Below are 10,903 nucleotides of genomic sequence, written 5' to 3' on the forward strand. Positions count from 1 at the left end.
TTGGGTCAAAGATGTTGGTTCCATTATCCTAATTGGAGTCAGTAGGTGATAAAGACTTCCCAGAAAAAGGTGTCAAGACAGCATTATACGTGGCAGACAGTAGATGTCTAACCCCCCCACCTCTATTCAAGCTTGGCTTCTCCATTTTCACGTAGATGGCCTCCTTCACGCCTCGTTTGTACCAATCGGCCTCCTTATCCAAAACACGTACTTGACTGTCTTCAAAGGTGTGACCTGTTCCTGTGAAGACAGTCAAGTACGTGTTTTGGATAAGGAGGCCGATTGGTACAAACGAGGCGTGAAGGAGGCCATCTACGTAAAAATGGAGAAGCCAAGCTTGAATAGAGGTGGGGGGGTTAGATATCTATTGTCTGCCACGTATAATGCTGTCTTGACACCTTTTTCTGGGAAGTCTTTATCACCTACTGACTCCAATTAGGATAACGGAATCAACACCTTTGACCCAATGCTGGGTCTAATTACCAGATGTGGATTCAGTTACATATTTATTCCCAGAATTTTTTGTACCTGTCTTCAATCGGCGCAGGCGCACTGAGAGGCGGCCGCTCACTCGGCCGCTCCATCCTCAATGCGCCTGTGCCGGGTGTAGATGTGACATAATCGGCACAGGCGCATTGAGGATGGAGCGGCCGAGCGAGCGACCGCCTCTCAGTGCGCCTGCGCCGATTGAAGACAGGTACGGTCGCGGCGCAGGCACCAGATTTTGAATGCAAACAGGCAGGGCCAGCAGAGAACGATTCCGTTCCCTGGCCCTGTCAATCACAATGCGGAGGGGGCGTCTTTAGGATCCGAGGATGTGGCTGCTACCTGCAAGTAGCCGCCCTACTTGCTGGTAGCAAGGTAATTTGCATATTTTAAAAGCATGTTTTAAACAAAATCTACTGGACCAAAATGATTAATTAGATTATGTATGCAGAAATCGCAGTGTAAGGATTATAAGTAAGCAAAAAAAAAAAAAAAAAAAGGTTTAGTGGGGTGACAGAAGCTCTTTAACCACTTCAACCCCCTAGCTGAAACCCCCTTAATGACCAGGCCACTTTTTACACTTCTGCACTACACTACTTTCACCGTTTATTGCTCGGTCATGCAACTTACCACCCAAATGAATTTTACCTCCTTTTCTTCTCACTAATAGAGCTTTCATTTGGTGGTATTTCATTGCTGCTGACATTTTTCCTTTTTTTGTTATTAATCAAAATTTAACGATTTTTTTGCAAAAAAATGACATTTTTCACTTTCAGTTGTAAAATTTTGCAAAAAAAAAAAAACGACATCCATATATACATTTTTCACTAAATGTATTGTTCTACGTGTCTTTGATAAAAAAAATAATGTTTGGGCAAATAAAAAAAAATGGTTTGGGTAAAAGTTATAGCGTTTACAAACTATGGTACAAAAATGTGACTTTCCGCTTTTTGAAGCAGCTCTGACTTTCTGAGCACCTGTCATGTTTCCTGAGGTTCTACAATTCCCAGACAGTAGAAAACCCCCACAAATGACCCCATTTCAGAAAGTAGACACCCTAAGGTATTCGCTGATGGGCATAGTGAGTTCATAGAACTTTTTATTTTTTGTCACAAGTTAGCGGAAAATGATGATTTTATTTTTTATTTTTTTTCTTACAAAGTCTCATATTCCACTAACTTGTGACAAAAAATAAAAACTTCCATGAACTCACTATGCCCATCACAAAATACCTTGGGGTGTCTTCTTTCCAAAATGGGGTCACTTGTGGGGTAGTTATACTGCCCTGGCATTTTAGGGGCCCATATGCGTGAGAAGTAGTTTGCAATCAAAATCTGTAAAAAAATGACCGGTGGAATGTGGGTCCCTTTGCCCACCTAGGCTGCAAAAAAGTGTCACACCTCTGGTATCGCTGTACTCAGGAGAAGTTGGGGAATGTGTTTTGGGTGTCATTTTACATATACCCATGCTGGGTAAGAGAAATATCTTGGCAAAAGACAACTTTTCCCATTTTTTTATACAAAGTTGGCATTTGACCAAGATATTTATCTCACCCAGCATGGGTATATGTAAAATGACACCCCAAAACACATTGCCCAACTTCTCCTGAGAACGGCGATACCACATGTGTGACACTTTTTTGCAGCCAAGGTGGGCAAAGGGGCACACATTCCAAAGAGCACCTTTCGGATTTCACAGGCCATTTTTTACACATTTTGATTGCAAACTACTTCTCACACATATCGACCCCTAAAATGCCGGGGCAGTATAACTACCCCACAAGTGACCCCATTTTGGAAAGAAGACACCCCAAGGTATTCCGTGAGGGGCATAGCGAGTTCCTAGAATTTTTTATTTTTTGTCACAAGTTAGCGGAAAATGATGATTTTTTATTTTTTTTTTCTTCTTACAAAGTCTCATATTCCACTAACTTGCGACAAAAAATAAAAAATTCTAGGAACTCGCCATGCCCCTCACGGAATACCTTGGGGTGTCTTTTTTCCAAAATGGGGTCACTTGTAGGGTAGTTATACTGTCCTGGCATTTTAGCGGCCCATATGCGTGAGAAGTAGTTTGCAATCAAAATCTGTAAAAAATGACCGGTGAAATCCGAAAGGTGCTCTTTGGAATGTGTGCCCCTTTGCCCACCTAGGCTGCAATAAAGTGTCACACATCTGGTATCGCCGTACTCAGGAGAAGTTGGGGAATGTGTTTTGGGGTGTCATTTTACATATACCCATGCTGGGTGAGAGAAATATCTTGGCTAAAGACAACTTTTCAAATTTTTTTAAACAAAGTTGGCATTTGACCAAGATATTTATCTCACCCAGCATGGGTATATGTAAAATGACACCCCAAAACACATTCCCCAACTTCTCCTGAGTATGGCGATACCACATGTGTGACACTTTTTTGCAGCCTAGATGAAATGGGGTCATTTGTGGGGGTTTTCTACTGTCTGGGAATTGTAGAACCTCAGGAAACATGACAGGTGCTCAGAAAGTCAGAGCTGCTTCAAAAAGCGGAAAGTCACATTTTTGTACCATAGTTTGTAAACGCTATAACTTTTACCCAAACCATTTTTTTTTATTTGCCCAAACATTATTTTTTTTATCAAAGACATGTAGAACAATAAATTTAGTGAAAAATGTATATATGGATGTCGTTTTTTTTATTTTTGCAAAATTTTACAACTGAAAGTGAAAAATGTCATTTTTTTGCAAAAAAATCGTTAAATTTTGATTAATAACAAAAAAAGTAAAAATGTCAGCTCAGAAAATCCCAGGGCCGAACCGATCTGAGCTGTCTCAACCCGAACTCCAGACTGGGCAGTGAAAGGGGGAACTACAGGTGCAGCTGAAGTTGGGGACTGTCAATCAGGGTTTTCCAGCACCTTAGGGATTCTAGGGGCTCTACGGGCCTGTCTGTGCGGTGGCTGCAACGGGGTAACTACTGCATGTGCCACCGTACCAGCTTCAACTGCCCTTCTGGTGCTCGCCACTTCACCAAGTTGTACGGCAGTGCTGGTACTAGGTCCAGGATGGGCTGCGCTGCTGGTGTATGCCTCACCACGTAATCCGACAGCGCCAGCCCCACTCTGCTGCACTTGAAGCAGATCCTGCGCAACCTGTGGTTTAGCGACATGGGGCCGGGTACGCCTGGTGCTATCAGGGACCTCAGCCTCCTCGTCCGAACTTTGAGTCAGACTGCCACTGCTTTCTACAGGTTCATATTCTGACCCGCTAGATTCATCAGATGAGAGTTCCCATTCCTCATCCGACTGGGTGAGAAGCCTGTAGGTGTCACCACCAGACATCTGAGAAGCTCTGACAGATGCCTTTCAGAACCTCCTCCTTGAGCTTCCTTTGTTTTGCTTTCAGTTCCTCATCTCGTTAGCCTCTCTCAGCTGTCATGTAGTTGGACTGATTGCATCCCTTTAAATTCCTCCCCATAGTGCATCAGTTTGCGGTTTATATTACTTCCTGGAGTGTGTGTGCATGCTGATCCTACTTCCCAGTCTTCTACAAGATAAGTGTTGTGCATTTATTTGTGTTTTTCTGTTTTCTGGATCCCAGGTGACCCTGACTCCCTCCGTATCTAGTGTAGGGAGCCGGTGGTCGTGTCCTCTCACTATTATAGGGTGTTCAGGTGTTATACAGTCGAGGTACGAGGATATGCGATCATCTACCATTGGGATTTTCACATAGGCTGAGCAGTCAGGGAGAGTGCCAGGTCTCATGCAGGGGTCTCCCTTTTTGTTCCTTAGTTTATGATCCAGTGAGTCGTATATTCATTTTGTGTTGTCTTGTTTCCTGTACACCTTCCGTGACAGTAGGCCTCTTCAGAAGAATACCCAGTTTGACATTTGGGCAACTAAATTTAGGGGTATTCCCTGAGACTACCCAAGAAAAAAAGCAAGCCTGTCTTACAAATGGGAGGCTAGCGAAGTACCGGAGGCCGCTGCGGTTGATAAAAAAATATCAAAACTGATTTTTTTATCGCCGCAGCGCGTGTAAAGTGAATGTGCAGTGATCAAAAAAATAATAATTTTTTGTCACTGCGGCGGGGCGGGCGTGGGTGAACGCACGTGTGGGCGACCGATCAGGCCTGATTGGGCAAACACTGCGTTTTGGTTGGAGGGCGAACTAAGGTGACACTAATACTATTATAGATCTGACTGTGATCAGTTTTGATCACTTCCAGATACTATAAAAGTACAAATGCTGATTAGCGATACGCTAATCAGCGAATAAGTGACTGCGGTGCTGTGGGCTGGGCGCTAACCGATCGCTAAACTACCTAACCAAGGGGCCTAAACTATCCTAAAACCTAACGGTCAATACCAGTGAAAAAAAAAAGTGACAGTTTACACTGATCACTTTTTTCCTTTCACTAGTGATTGACAGGGGCGATCAAAGGGTTAATTGGGGTGCAGGGGGTGATCTGGGGCTAAAGTGTAGTGTTTTGGTGTACTCACTGTGAAGCCTGCTCCTCTGCTGAGACCAACCGACGAAAAGGACCAGCAGAGGAGCAGGGAAGCCATATAACACATCATATTTACTAATATGATGTGCTATATGGCTTCTGATTCTACATTTTAAAAATTGCCAGCCTGCCAGCCACGATCATTGGCTGGCAGGCTGGTGACGAAATGGTGCTTGTAATTTTGCCGGCCCGCGATGCGCATGCGCGGGCCAGCTCAGTCCGAAATCTCGCGTCTCGCGAGATGACGCACGGATGCGTCCAGGACGAATAAATCAACCGCCTCCCGGACGCATCCGTGCGTTACATGGTCGGGAGGCGGTTAAGTTCTCCTGCAAAATGTCTTGATAAACTTGGGAATTTTTCCTTCGATGATAGCAATCTGTCCAGGCCCTGATGCAGCAAAGCAGCCCCAAATCATGATGCCCCCACCACCATACTTCACAGTTGGGATGAGGTTTTGATGTTAGTGTGCTGTGCCTCTTTTTCTCCACAGATAGTGTTGTGTGTTTCTTCCAAACAACTCAACTTTGGTTTCATCTGTCCACAGAATATTTTGCCAGTACTGCTGTGGAACATCCAGGTGCTCTTGTGCAAACTGTAAACTGTTTTTTTTGGACAGCAGTGGCTTTCTCTGTGGTATCCTCCCATGAAATCCATTCTTGTTTAGTGTTTTACGTATCGTAGATTTGCTAACAGGGATGTTAGCATATGCCAGAGACTCTAGCCAGTGTCTCTAGCTGACACTCTAGGATTCTTTTTTACCTACCAGTCTGCGCTGTGCTCTTGCAGTCATCTTTACAGGACGGCCACTTCTAGGGAGAGTAGCAGCAGTGCTGAACTTTCTCCATTTATAGACAATTTGTCTTACCGTGGACTGATGAACAGCAAGGCTTTTAGAGATACTTTTATAACCCTTTCCAGCTTTATTCAAGTCAACAATTCTTAACGTAGGTCTTCTGAGAGCTCTTTTGTGCGAGGCATCATTCACATCAGGCAATGCTTCTTGTGAAAAGCAAACCCAGAACTGGTGTGTGTTTTTTATAGGGCAGGGCAGCTGTAACCACTGCTTCCAATCTCATCTCATTGATTGGACTCCAGTTGGCTGACACCTCACTCTTTTACATTAGCTCTTGGAGATGTCATTAGTCTAGGGGTTCACATACTGTTTCCACCTGCACTGTGAATGTGTTCAATAAAAACATGGTAACATTTCATTATTTGTGTGTTATTAGTTTAAGCAGACTGATTGTCTATTGTTGTGACTTAGATGAAGATCAGATCACATTTTATGACCAATTTGTGCAGAAATCCATATTATTACAAAGGGTTCACATACTTTTTCCTGCAACTGTATGTTGTGTCATTCCTTTTTTATTTGCACTTGAAGTTATGAATGAATTGCTATTAGCCTTCAGTAAGGGTACAGAGGGGAGGTAACCAGTTGGGGGTAGGTCTACCTGCATAGACTGCAAATGGCAGCACTGATTGAATACAGTGAGTCTGTGCAGGTACACAAACAGCATGAGATACAGTAGTAGACTAAGGGTCCATTCACACGTCCGTATAATGTGTCCGCACTCGTTCTGCAATTATCCGGAACGGGTGCGGCCCCATTTATTCTGGGGCAGGAATGGATGTGGACAGCACACAGTGTGCTGTCCGCATCCGCATTTCCGGAGCGTGGTCGCAAACTTCCGGTCCGCAGCTCCGGAAAAAAATAGAACATGTCCTATTCTTGTCTGCAAAGAATAGGCAGTTCTATGGGGGTGCCGGCCGGGTTTATTGCGGATCCGCAATACACTACAGACGTGTGAATGGACCCTAAGAGTACTTTCACACTTGCGGCAGAGGATTCCGGCAATGCAGACGCAAACTGATGACATTTGTCAGACGGATGCGGATCCGTCTGACAAATGCATTGCAATACCTGATCCGTTTTGCCGGAACACTTAATCCCGGATCCGGCACTAATACACTTCAATTCATTTGTTCATTATTTTTGGGCAGAGAGAAAACTGCAGCATGCTGCTGTATTTTCCCTGTCCAAAAAATGGAAAAGGGACTGAGCTGATGCATCCTGAACGGAATTCTCTCCATTCAGAATGCATTAGGATAAAACTGATCAGTTTTTTTTCCGGTATTGAGCTCCTGTGACGGAACTCAATACCAGAAAACAAAAATGCTAGAGTGATAGTACCCTAAGCTATTTCATACAGTGGAACCCTCTGGGCGATGGCCACCACTGAATAGCACCCATTTTATGTATCTATCATGTAGAATACATTAAATGTAGGCCATAAATGTGATATGAACATAGCCTATGATTACAGTCCACACAAAGGAAAGCAAGAAACACAGTCCTTCTGGAACAATGGCTACATCAGAGCAGCCCCTACAGCTTCAGAGGATAAAACCTGCCACTTCAGCATGTAGAAGGATGAATGGCGGTAAAGTAATTTGGAGTTGGATCATGAATTAATAATAAGACAAAACACAAGCAATATATTCTCCGTGAAATGTGCATTCCCTGTAAATAAAGATGATTTGAACATTTGTTCCTTTTTTTCATATTTTCAGTGCTACTGCTTCTTTTAAGCCACAGAGCATAAAACCAGCAAATAGTGACACTCTCGTTACTAGTGTACTCTGTACTTACTTAATAATTAAAGTGATTTCTAACAAATCACTTTAATGTGACAAAGGTCTGATTGGTGCTTACAAGCACTCCACCGATGAAGAGGGGTGCCTGTCCATTACAGTCTATAACAAGGAATCATGGGACACCGTGACCACAACATGAAGGGGTACATTTTCAGGGCCACTTGTAAGGGCTTGTTCACACGAACGTAAGGGCTCAGTGCCCGTGCTGTGGACCGCAGATTGCGGTTAGCATTGCACGGGCACCGACTGTGGGGCAGCCGCATGCGGATCGCAGACCCATTCACTTGAACAAGTTCTATCTTTTTGCGGAACGGAAGCACGGAACGGAACACCACAGTAGAGTGCCTTCGTTCCGTTCTGCACCGCATCTCCAGATTTGCGGACCCATTCAAGTGAATGGGTCCACATCCTTGATGCGGAATGCACACGGCTGGTGACCTGTGTATTGCGGAACCGCAGTATGCGGCCCGCAGCATGGGCACGGAGCCCTTACATTCGTGTGAACAAGTCCTAAGACAGCTTCTGAGCCGTCTTACATGTGAACCCTTTTCTACCCTAAAACAGGCGTAGAAAATGATGAATGAGACAGGCCTCTCGGGCCGTCCCCTTTACACCTGGCGTGAGAGGGAGAAGTCGCAGATAGCGGCTCAATTAACCGTTGCGCTGCCATCTGCACCTAAAATACGCCTAGTTTAGGTGCATTTCAAAATAGTATATGACCCCGAAATGCCTACAAGGATTTCGGTCCTTACTCTGTGCACAGATATGATGTCACACTACAGGGATAAAGCACACAGTGATAACACACTACAAAGGTAATATAGACAGTAATGTCACAGCATTGCTTAAATTAACTCAATAGGGAGATTTATCTTCCTCCATGCACCTAAAAAGTGGTGTTAAAAAGTTGCAAACTATGTTTCTGACTTTAGAAAAAATAAATAAATAAAATTGTCACATCTCCTAGTTTAAGATGGCTCAAAACGTTTTCAGAAAGGGGGCGTGGCCATCAGCCGCAACAAATTTATCTTCATTTACGCCAGTTTTCTGGCACAAATGAAGCCAGAAGTCTACAGCAGCTCTGAGCTGTCCTAGGTTTCTGTTTAGGCACACAGACTGCTGTAGGCTGTGCCTAATTCATGATGAAACCTGAGCCTCGTCATAAATCAAGTGCATCCTCCAGCAGTACAGAAAGTGCCGGTGTTGATAAATCTCCCCCAATAAGGTTACAGCATGGGTATCAAGTGTACAGTGACGGTACAGTCAGAATTAATGCACAGAGCGAGGTCACAGCATATACACTGCCTGTCCAAAAATATATATAAGCCGCCACAAAAAAATAAAGAAAGAAAGGGTCACACACTCTAATATTTTGTTGCATCGCCTTTAGCTTTGATTACGGCACACTTCCGCTATGGCATTTTTTGATAAGCTTCTGCAATGTCACAAGATTTATTTCCATCCAGTGTTGCATTCATTTTTCACCAAGATCTTGCATTGATGATGGTAGAGTCTGACTGCTGCGCAAAGCCTTCTCCAGCACATCCCAAAGATTCTCAATGGGGACTCTGTGGTGGCCAATCCATGTGTGAAAATGATGTCTCATGCTCCCTGAACCACTCTTTCACAATTTGAGCCCGATGAATGCTGGCATTATCATCTTGGAATATGCCCATGCCATCAGGGAAGAAAAAAATCCATTGATGGAATAACCTGGTCATTCAGTATGTCCAGGTAGTCAGCTGACCTCATTCTTGGAGCACATACTGTTGCTGAACCTAGACCTGACCAACTGCAGCAACCCCAGATCATGGCACTGCCCCAAACAGGCTTGTACAGTAGGCAGTAGGCATGATGGGTGCATCACTTCATCTGCCTCTCTTCTTACCCTGATGTGCCCATCACTCTGGAACAGGGTAAATCTGGAGTCTAATCTTTATGCTCCCTAGCAAATTGAAGCCTTTTTTTCTGGTTTGCCTCACTGATTAGTGGTTTTCTTACGGCTGCACAGCTGTTCAGTCTCAATCCCTTGAGTTCCCTTCGCATTGTGCGCGTAAATGCTCTTACCTTCACTATTAAACATAGCCCTGAGTTCTCCTGTTGTTTTTCTTCAATTTGATTTCACCAAACGTTTAAGTGATCGCCGATCACGATCATTCAAGATTATTTCCCGGCCACATTTTTTCCTTGAATACGATGGTTCCCCACTATAATTCCAGTTTTTAATAATGCGTTGGACAGTTCTTAACCCAATTTTAGTAGTTTCTGCAATCTCCTTAGATGTTTTCTCTGCTTGATGCATGCCAATGATTTGACCCTTCTCAGACAGACTAACATCTTTTCCACGACCACGAGATGTGTCTTTCGACATGGTTGTTTAAGAAATGAGAAGCAACTCATTGCACCAGTTGGGGTTAAATAACTTGTTGCCAGCTGAAAGATAATCGCCCATGCAGTAATTATCCAATAGGAGGCTCATAACTATTTGCTTTGTTAAATCCAGGTGGCGACTTTTTTTGGGGGACAGGCAGTGTATAACACAACTGTATCATAGAACAGAAATAAAGCACATAAAGATGTTACCATGCACACAGTGACATCAAACGCTGAGGGAGAGGCTGCCGCAGTTGGGAGTTCCTTCACTGTCACTTGTGGTATGTTTGGAGAATAAATACCAACAGGGTCTACTTTCATATCAGGCTCTTTTAATGGTGGATTTACACCGGACAAATGTTGAATGTAGGGCTGCAGCTAACAATTATTTGAATAATCGATTAGTTGTCAATCATTTCATTGATTAATTGGGAAAAAACACCAAAATGACCAAAAAAAAGGGATTTATACGATTTTACTTGAAAAATTATGTTCAAAGGCCATATTAAAACAAATTGTGGATGGCACTGTTATGGGGGATCTGTGGATGGACACTGTTATGGGGGATCTGTGGATGGACACTGTTATGGGGGGGGATCTGTGGATGGGACACTGTTATGGGGGGGATCTGTGGATGGACACTGTTATGGGGGGGATCTGTGGATGGACACTGTTATGGGGGGATCTGTGGATGGACACTGTTATGGGGGGATCTGTGGATGGACACTGTTATGGGGGGGATCTGTGGATGGACACTGTTATGGGGGGGGATCTGTGGATGGACACTGTTATGGGGGGGGATCTGTGGATGGACACTGTTATGGGGGGGGATCTGTGGATGGACACTGTTATGGGGGGGATCTGTGGATGGACACTGTTATGGGGGGATCTGTGGATG

This window comes from Bufo gargarizans, chromosome 1 (assembly GCF_014858855.1).
Source record: "Bufo gargarizans isolate SCDJY-AF-19 chromosome 1, ASM1485885v1, whole genome shotgun sequence".
In the NCBI taxonomy this organism is placed as follows: Eukaryota; Metazoa; Chordata; class Amphibia; order Anura; family Bufonidae; genus Bufo; species Bufo gargarizans.